The sequence below is a fragment of the Bos mutus genome, chromosome 18 (genome assembly GCF_027580195.1).
Source record: "Bos mutus isolate GX-2022 chromosome 18, NWIPB_WYAK_1.1, whole genome shotgun sequence".
Lineage (NCBI taxonomy): Eukaryota > Metazoa > Chordata > Mammalia > Artiodactyla > Bovidae > Bos > Bos mutus.
This window is the reverse complement of record NC_091634.1, coordinates 20,294,088-20,303,654: the sequence shown is the minus strand read 5'-3', so window position 1 is coordinate 20,303,654 and position 9,567 is coordinate 20,294,088. Positions and strand designations below refer to the sequence as shown.

The 9,567-nt window shown below is 35.6% G+C and overlaps 1 non-coding gene across 1 annotated transcript; it reads right to left on the bottom strand.

The window, feature by feature from the left end:
• Positions 1 to 4,762: 4,762 nt before the first annotated feature.
• Positions 4,763 to 4,865, bottom strand: LOC138991919 (U6 spliceosomal RNA). The gene has a single exon (XR_011467810.1). It is a non-coding gene; the product is annotated as a U6 spliceosomal RNA (small nuclear RNA).
• Between the last annotated feature and the right edge of the window lie 4,702 nt (positions 4,866 to 9,567).

Sequence of the window (9,567 nt, the reverse complement as noted above, 5' to 3'; positions counted from 1 at the left end):
ACAGCCCCATACCTACCATTAAAGACCATTTGCCTAGTAATTTATTTCATTGGCAAGGGTGATGGAAGGGCAATGACACAACTTGTGACTTTGTGTAACAACTGCCTCTTTTTCTTAACCTTTAGGCCACAGCTTTTGCTATATAACAAGCCACTCTAAACTTTGATGGCTTAAAAACAATCACGTTTAGCTTGTGCTTCTGTGAGTTGGTTGGGTGGCGCTTTTGGTTCAGGCTGGCTCAGATAATCACGACTAGGCTCGCTTGTACATCTGTGGTCAGCTGGTGAGTAGGCTCGTGGTTGAATGTTCTTAGATGCCCTTGGTGAGACTTCTGGCCTCTGGCAGGCTGTTGGCCAGGATGATGAGGGTGACTGGGCCGCATGGCTTTCATCATGCAGCATCCCAGCCCTGGCTTCCTCCCATGGCGGTCACAGCAAGAGAGGGAAGCCAAACGTGCATTCGAATCTCTGCCCATGGCTTGTTTTCCACTGGCCCATTGGCTAAAGCAAGTCCCATAGCCAACATTCGAATCAGTGTGGAAGCACTGCTTAAGAGTTTGGATGCCAGAACAGGAGGAATTTGTAACCATTTTTGCATCCATTACAGTTGTCTTTTGTTTATTTTTCATTTTCTAGTCTTTTTCATTCAATGACTCAATCATTTATTTTCAATACTAAGTGTTTATAAATGATGTACAAGTTCAGCTTTGCAATACCCAGTTGTTTGCTCAAAAGAACTACCGTATGCCAACTAAGTGCTAGGACTCCATTAGCAGAGAGTTTACTTTGAACTTGCTTTTTCAATGATTTTTTAAAAAATCATTATTATATAGCTTTATATATTTCTGCTAGCTCAGTAGACTGCTACAAATGAATTAGATATTTATGTCCTAATGTGGAAAAATATTCTGATATATGAAGTGAATTTAAAAAAAGAAACTGAAAATTATACCTGCGTACTGTATGAGCTCATTGTTAAAGTGTGCATGCCATGTACATTGTATAACACATATGACACATGGGGCACATATGTACACAAACATGCATGGGAATTAAAAACATACAAAAAAATTTCAGCTTTGATTCCCTATTTAGCACACAAAATTTAGGGAAAAAAATTTTATATTACAATTAGATTGATTTTTTGCCTGTTTTTTTCTACTTTCACTATGTTTTGGTTTTAAAATTTGGCTTATTTCCTCTTCTTTAGATCTTCTTAAAGCCATAAGTTGTGTTTAATTCTCAGTACACCTTGGATATTTGAAAAGTGTGTGTATTTGTTTGACACAGGTATGCAGTTACAAGTAAATGGAAGTTATATTTGGATATAGGATCAACCTTGTTAGCAGTATTTTAAAATTTTCTCTACTGTTGTTATCTGCCTGACCTGTTCATTTCTGAAAGGAGAACATCATGTTGTTTTCATGGGTTTTTACTTGATATATGTTTGTGCAAGATTGGACAGGAAGTAAGAAATAATTATATAAGAATCGTGTAATTTTTATACTCCTGGTGAAGTAAATTTTTATCAGGATAAAATAACTCCTTTATCCTGCTTTATGTGTGTTGTGTAGAGTTTCCTGTCCTATTGACATGGGCCAAGAATTGATGGAGCCATTAATAGTGAGGGTGCTGGTTTACTAGCTCATTTATCTAGTGAGTATAATTATGAATTAGTGTGCTTTTTTTACAGTAAAATTTCCTAATATATCTAAAATTATAAAAATTCTCCTCCTATTTTAAAATTGAAATTTTATTGAGATAATTATAGATTCATATTCAGTTGAAAGGAAAGATACAGATAAATTCCATGTACCTCTTTCTAGTTTTCACTGCTGATAACATTTTGCAAAACAAGAGTATAATATCACAACCAAGACCATGACATTGATACGAGCCACAAATATCACTCCAATGTCTCCAATTTTACTTGTACACAATTATACTATTATGTATATGTACATGTTATGTATATGTATGTGTTATGTATATTTAGTTCTATAGAATTCAATCATGTGTATAGGTTTGCATATTTGCCACCACAGTCTAAATACAGGACCTTCCATCATCACAAAATTCCCTCATTACTTTTACAATCATACCTTCCTCCCTCCCATTCTCTATCACTTGTCCCTAATTCCTGCATTTATAGCATTTTGTCATTTGAAAAATGTTATATAAAATATTAAATAGTATGTAACATTTGAAAATTAGATTTTTTTCACTCAGATGATTTCCTGAAGATCCATTCAAGTTCCTGCATGTATCAATAGCTTTCTTATTTTTATTGCTGAGTGATTATTTCTTGTATTGTATATATGTACCACAATTTAACCATTCACTTGCTGAATTCATCTGAGCTGTCTCTAGTTTGGGGGCTATTATGAATAAAGCCACTATAAATATTCACATGTATGCGCTTATGGGAACACAGTTTTAATTTCTCTGGAATAAATATTCAGGAGTACAATTTGGGATTTCTAAGGCAATTGGAACAACAGACTGGATCCAAATAGGAAAAGGAGTACATCAAGGCTATATATTGTCACCCTACTTATTTAACTTATATGCAGAGTACATCATGAGAAATGTTGGGCTGGAAGAAGCACAAGCTGGAATCAAGATTGCCGGGAGAGATAGCAATAACCTCAGATACGCAGATGACACCACCCTTATGGCAGAAAGTGAAGAGGAACTAAAAAGCCTCTTGAGGAAAGTGAAAGAGGAGAATGAAAAGGTTGGCTTAAAGCTCAACATTCAGAAAACGAAGATCATGACATCTGGTCCCATCACTTCATGGGAAAGAGATGAGGAAATAGTGGAAACAGTGGCTAACTTTATTTTTTGGGGCTCCAAAGTCACTGCAGATGGTGACTGCAGCCATGAAATTAAAAGACGCTTACTCCTTGGAAGGAAGGTTATGACCAATCTAGATAGCATATTCAAAAGCAGAGACATTACTTTGCCAACAAAGGTTCATCTAGTCAAGGCTATGGTTTTTCCTGTGGTCATGTATGGATGTGAGAGTTGGACTGTGAAGGAAGCTGAGCGCCGAAAAATTGATGCTTTTGAACTGTGGTGTTGGAGAAGACTCTTGAGAGTCCCTTGGACAGCAAGGAGATCCAACCAGTCCATTCTAAAGGAGATCAGTCCTGGGTGTTCATTGGAAGGAATGATGCTAAAGCTGAAACTCCAGTACTTTGGCCACCTCATGCGAAGAGTTGACTCACTGGAAAAGACCCTGATGCTGGGAGGGATTGGGGGCAGAAGGAGAAGGGCATGACGGAGGATGAGATGGCTGGATGGCATCACCGACTCGATGGACGTGAGTCTGAGTGAACTCCGGGAGTTTGTGATGGACAGGGAAGCCTGGCGTGCGTCGATTCATGGGGTTGCAAAGAGTCAGACATGACTGAGTGACTGAACTGAACTGAAGGTAATTTCATGTTTAATTTTATAAGAAACTGACCAGCTGTTTTCAGAGATGGCTATATCATCTTACATTTCCATCAATAAAGTATTAGTGGTTTAGTTTTTCCACATCCTTGCTAGCCCTTGATAATGTTACTATTTTTAATTGTCACCATTCTGATCTGTATGTAGTGATACCTCATTATGGTTTTAATATACATTTCCCTGCTAGTTCATTATGTTAAATATCATGTCATGTGCTTATTTGCCATCTGCATATCGTCTTCATTGAAAAATCTGTGTCTTTTGCATATTTTCTAATTTGAGTGTTTGTTTTGCTTTGCTATTGAGTTTTGAGTGTTCTTTATATATTCAGGAGACTAGTCCTTTGCTGAATATGTAGTTTACAAATATTTCCACAGTTTATTGCTTATCTTTCATCTTCTTCAACCTGGACTTTCACAGAGGAAAATCTTTTAACTTTGATGAAGTCCAATTTATCAAATTTTTCTTTTATGGATTGTGTTTTGGTGCCAGATCTAAAGACTCTGCCTAGTAGTAGATGTCAAAATCTTTTCTTTCTGTTTTTACTAACACCTTATGTGGTGGTTTAGTCGCTAAGTCATGTCTGACCTTTGCAACCCCGTGAACTGTAGCCTTCAAGGCTCTTCTGTCTATGGGATTCTCCAGGCAAGAATACTGGAGTGGGTTGCCATTTCCTTCTCCAGGGGATCTTCCTGACCCAGGAATCAAACCCAGGTCTCCTGCATTGCAGACAGATTCTGTACTGACTGAGCTAATGATTTAAGTCCATAGTCAACTTTGAGTTAATCTGAGGTTTAACTTGAGCGTAATTTCCTTACCTGTAGATGGCCCCTTTTCTAGCACCATTTGTTGAAAAGGCTACCCTTCCTTCACTGAATTGCTTTCACTCCTTTGTAAAAAGAGTATGGAATTTATATTTCAAAAAATGTACAGTAAGATTGAAGGCAAAAGGAAAAGAGGACAGCAAAAGATGAGACAGCATCACCAACTCGATGGACATGAATTTGAGCAAATGCTGGGAGATAGTAAAGGACAGGGAAGCCTAACATGCTGCAATTCGTGGGGTCACAAAGAGTTGGTCACAACTTATCAACTGAACAACAACATTGTTTATAAACTGTAAAACACTAGAAGTAACTTTTTATAATAAATAAATCCATGGTGACATAAATGAGAAAAAAAAAGATCTACATATACAAGTGTATAAATAAAAATATATATCATGTAGATAATATATGCTTCTGTGTTTAGATAGTAAATCACCAGAAAGCAAATAATTTTTAATAATAGAGATAAATTGAGGTTTAAAAAACATGGACTACGTCATGAATTTGTGTCTCATTCTTATGCATATACATGTTAATCTTCTCTTATCATTCCCAAAACTTTTTATATGCACTATCAGAATGCATACTGCTCATATGTTTTGACTCATCATTTTTACTTATGAAAATTCCTTTCTAAATATGTAGTATGTGCCCATGGCTATTTCTACAGCATTATTTATAACAGCTAATAAAGGAAGAAGGTAATAAGTTTAAAAATGCTACACAGGAAAAGTGTGTTAGTCATCCATTGCTGTGCAACAAATTGCCCCAAAATTTAGCAACTTAAAACAACAGCTTATGTCATAATGTCTCTGGTATCTACCCATGATTTATCTGGGCCCTCTAAATGAGAAAGATTGCTTTCAGATGGTAGTTGAGGCTCAAGTTTTTCCCTGAAAGTTCAACTGGGAAAGGATCCATGCCCAAGCTTATTCATATAGTTGCTGGCAGGTTTCAGTTCCTTGTAGGCTTTGGACAGAGGGCATCAGTTCCTCTTTGGGTTTTGGTCAGAGCCTATCATTGGAAGGACTGATGTTGAAGCTGAAACTCCAATACTTTGGCCACCTGATGCAAAGAGCACTTGAAAAGACCATGATGCTGGGAAAGATTACAGGCAGGAGGAGAAGGGGATGGCAGAGGATGAGATGGTTGGATGGCATCACCAACTCAATGGACATGAGTTTGGGTGAACTCCAGGAGTTAGTGATGGACGGGGAGGCCTGGCATGCTGCAGTTCATGGCGTCACAAAGAGTCAGACATGACTGAGTGACTGAACTATCTTTAGTTTATTGACTTGTGGGCTCCTCCATGTTGTAACTTGCTTTACTGTAATGAACAAGGAGAATGAATGCAAGCCAGTGGAGGAGTCTATTGTCACCTAATCACAGAGGTGACTTCTATTTGATTTTGCTGTATTCTATTCACTGGAAGCAAATTCCCAGATCCAGCATACTCAAGTTAAGGGGAATGATATGAGTGGGAATACAAGGAGGCAGAGATTTGGTAATCTACATCAGAAGTTGCCTACCACAATAAGTAAATAACTACATTTTATGTTTATACATATATACTCAATGTTGTGAATCCATTGAATTTTCTACAGTAATTACATAGCGTATGGTATTGCTGTCATCAGTAATGAAAAAAACCTTAGTGACTTGTGATTCAATATCAAATATTCAAAAATATGCTGAACTGGAGCCCAAGGGGAAGATGATAAAAATATTAGATAGAAAAATACCTGATCAAGGCTGATAATTTTTCAGGTTAACTCAAAAAATATAAACTTCAAATCCAAAAGCTCAAGGATCTTCCAGTAGGTAAAATGAAGGACGTACCAATGAATACTTTATCATAATTGCTAGAAAACTATGGTTAAAAGAGAAATCTTAAACCAGGAAGAAAATGATTCTGAGAAACAAAGTATAAAAATGACTGTTTATCTCTTATCAGAAATACTGAAAGTCAGAAGACAATAGAATAATCCCTTTAAAATACTGGGGGGTGGGGCGGGAATTGTCAACCTAAAATTACATATCCAGTGAAAATATTAATCAAAACTGAAAGTAAAATAGAGACATTTTAAGATAAGAAAAACCAAAAAAAATCATCACTGGTTGACCTATTACACAAGAAATGAAGGAATTTCTTCAGGCTAAAGAGAAATGATACAAGATGGAAACTTAAGCCTACATGAATGAAGAGCCCTAGAAATGGCAAATACGTGGAGTGAATATGAAACACATTTTCCTCATTTATTAATTTCTTTAAACAGTATTTGATTCTTGGAACAAAGAAAATAAGACTGTATTGTAGATTTTCTTTATATGTAGAAGTAAAATGTATGTCAACAACAGCAGGAAGGATGGGAGGGTACTTACTGGACATATACTAAATACTAAAACTAACAGAAAGGTCTATACATAAAAAATAAAGAATAAAAAAATGAAATACTAAAAAATTTTGATTAGTCTAAGAGTAGAAGAAAAGGAACAATAAGGAAATAGAAAACCAATGTGACTCAGTAACAGTAATAATATTAAACCCTATTAATATTAGACTAAAGCATAAAGACAAAACTATATGCTGACTATAAGAAACACTCTTCAAATATAAAGACACAGATAAGATAAATATAAAAGGATGGTTAAAAAAAGATATATTAACAGTAAGAATGAGAAAGGTGATACAGCTATATTATTACAATCATACAAAGAAGATTTCAAGATAAAAATATTTCTAAAGATAAAAAGAAACATTTCCTACTGACAAAGGGTTAATTGTTCAAGAAGACATGCTGAGTGAATGTACACACGACAACAGATCTTCAAAACACATAAGGCAGAAACAGAGTAGTGGGAGAAACAGACAAATTTAGAATTATAATGGAAGACTTTTATCCTCTCTCCAGTAGTTGACAGAAAAAAAATAAGAAAAAAGAATATTTGAATATTCTCAACCAACTTAACCTAACTGAGCTGCATAAAATACAACATTCAAAATCAAAATGCATATTTATTTCAAGTACATATGGAAAATTCACCAAAATAGACCATCTGTTGAGAGATTAAAGAAGACTCAATAAATATCATACATTGAAATACAGAGTATTTTGTGACTATAATAGAATTAAGTTGTTAAAATTATTAATGACAAAATTAGCAAATATTAAAAAAATTTAATATACAGTGATTGGAAATTAAACAAAATATTCTAAATATGCCATGGATCAGAGAAAAATCATAATGCACATTACAAGTTATTTTAAAAAGAATAATAATGAAAACAAAGCACTTTGAAATTTTCAGGATACAATGAAAGCAGCATTTGAGGTAATGTTATAGCATTAACTGCTTATATTAGAAAAATAAAAAGGCTTAAAGTAAAAAAAAACAAAAAGAAAATAGTGTAAGAGTCTAGAAATAGATCCACATCTATAGAGGCAAAGATGTTTGACAAAGTCACCAAAGTAATTCAACAGGGGAACTAATAGTCTTTTCAACAAAAAGTTCTGAAAGATCTCAATATCCATATGAAACAAGATAATCTTTAATGCCTAGCTCACACCACCGACGGGAGAAGGCAGTGGCACCCCACTCCAGTATTCTTGCCTGGAAAATCCCATGGACGGAAGAGCCTGGTAAGCTGCCGCCCATGGGGTCGCTAAGAGTCGGACACGACTGAGTGACTTCACTTTCACTTTTCACTTTCATGCATTGGAGAAGGAAATGGCAACCCACTCCAGTGTTCTTGCCTGGAGAATCCCAGGGACGGGGGAGCCTGGTGGGCTGCCGTCTATGGGGTCACACGGAGTCGGACACGACTGAAGCGACTCAGCAGCACACCACTGACAATATTTAATTCAGTGTAAACTGTAGACCTAAACCTAATACAGTATACTAACGCATATACATGGAATCTAGAAAGATGGTAACGACAACCCTGTATGCGAGACAGCAAAAGAGCACAGATGTATAGAACAGTCTTTTGGACTCTGTTGGGGGAGGGTGGGATGATTTGGGAGAATGGCATTGAAACATGTATGATATCATATAAGAAACAAATCACCAGTCCAGGTTCAATGCAGGATACAGGAAGCTTGGGGCTGGTGCACTGAGATGACCCAGAGGGATGGTATGGGGAGGAAGGTGGGAGGGGGGTTCAGGATTGGGAACACATGTACACCTGTGGTGGATTCATGTTGATGTATGGCAAAACCAATACAATATTATAAAGTAATTAGCCTCTAATTAAAATAAATAAATTTAAAATAAAAAATAATAAAAACATATACTGAAAAAAATTTTTTTAAAGATAAGATAAGAGAATATCTTCACATTCTCAGGGCAGGCAAAGATGTCTTAATGAAGAACCCAAAAGCATTAAATAAAAAAAAAAAATAAATACTGATCAATTTAACTTCATAAAAATTAAAAACATTCATCAACAAATATTGATAAATAAATGAATATGCAAGACAAAGATAGGAGAAATATGTCAAATGACTGTACTTAAAATATACAAATACATCCTACACTGTAATAATAAGAGGCCCCAGAACTACTGGGCAAAAAGCTTGAACATATACTTCACAAAGAAAGATACATGAATGGCTAGTATGCACATGCCAAAGGGCTCAACATCATGAATCATCAGGGGCATGCATACTAAAGCCCTCATGAGACACCACTTCAAACTTTAAAATGGTTGAAATCAAAAAGAATGACCACACCAAATGTTGTTGAGGATGTGGAGCACCTAAAACTCTAATGATGGTAGAGGAAAGTGGTAAATCTAATACTTTAGGAAATTAGTTTGGCAATTTCTTATAAAATTATACATATGACCAAAACAAAGAAAGAGAGAGGGAGGGAGAAAGAAAGAAGGAGAAATAAAAAAGGAACAAAATGTCCACTAATAGAATAGACAATAGCGGTGTTTTATGAAAAAACATAGAACTGGGGATGGCAGTGATGTACTCCTCAGCAATAAAAGAAAAGACTATTAACACATGCAACAATATTGAAGAATCTCGAAAGCATTTTTCTGAGCAAAAAGAATGTGGTGATTCCACTTATATGAAACAGATAAAACTAATCGATGGTGTTAGAAATCAGAACTGTTGTTTTCTCTGGAGAGAGGCAGCCAGAATTTATGGGGTAAGGTCATGAAGGAACTCTTTGGAGTGTGTTAAATGCTCTATATGTTCATGGGGATGAACATATTTTTCAAAACTCATCAAACTTCACATTTAAAATCTATGCATTTAACTCTATGTTAATGA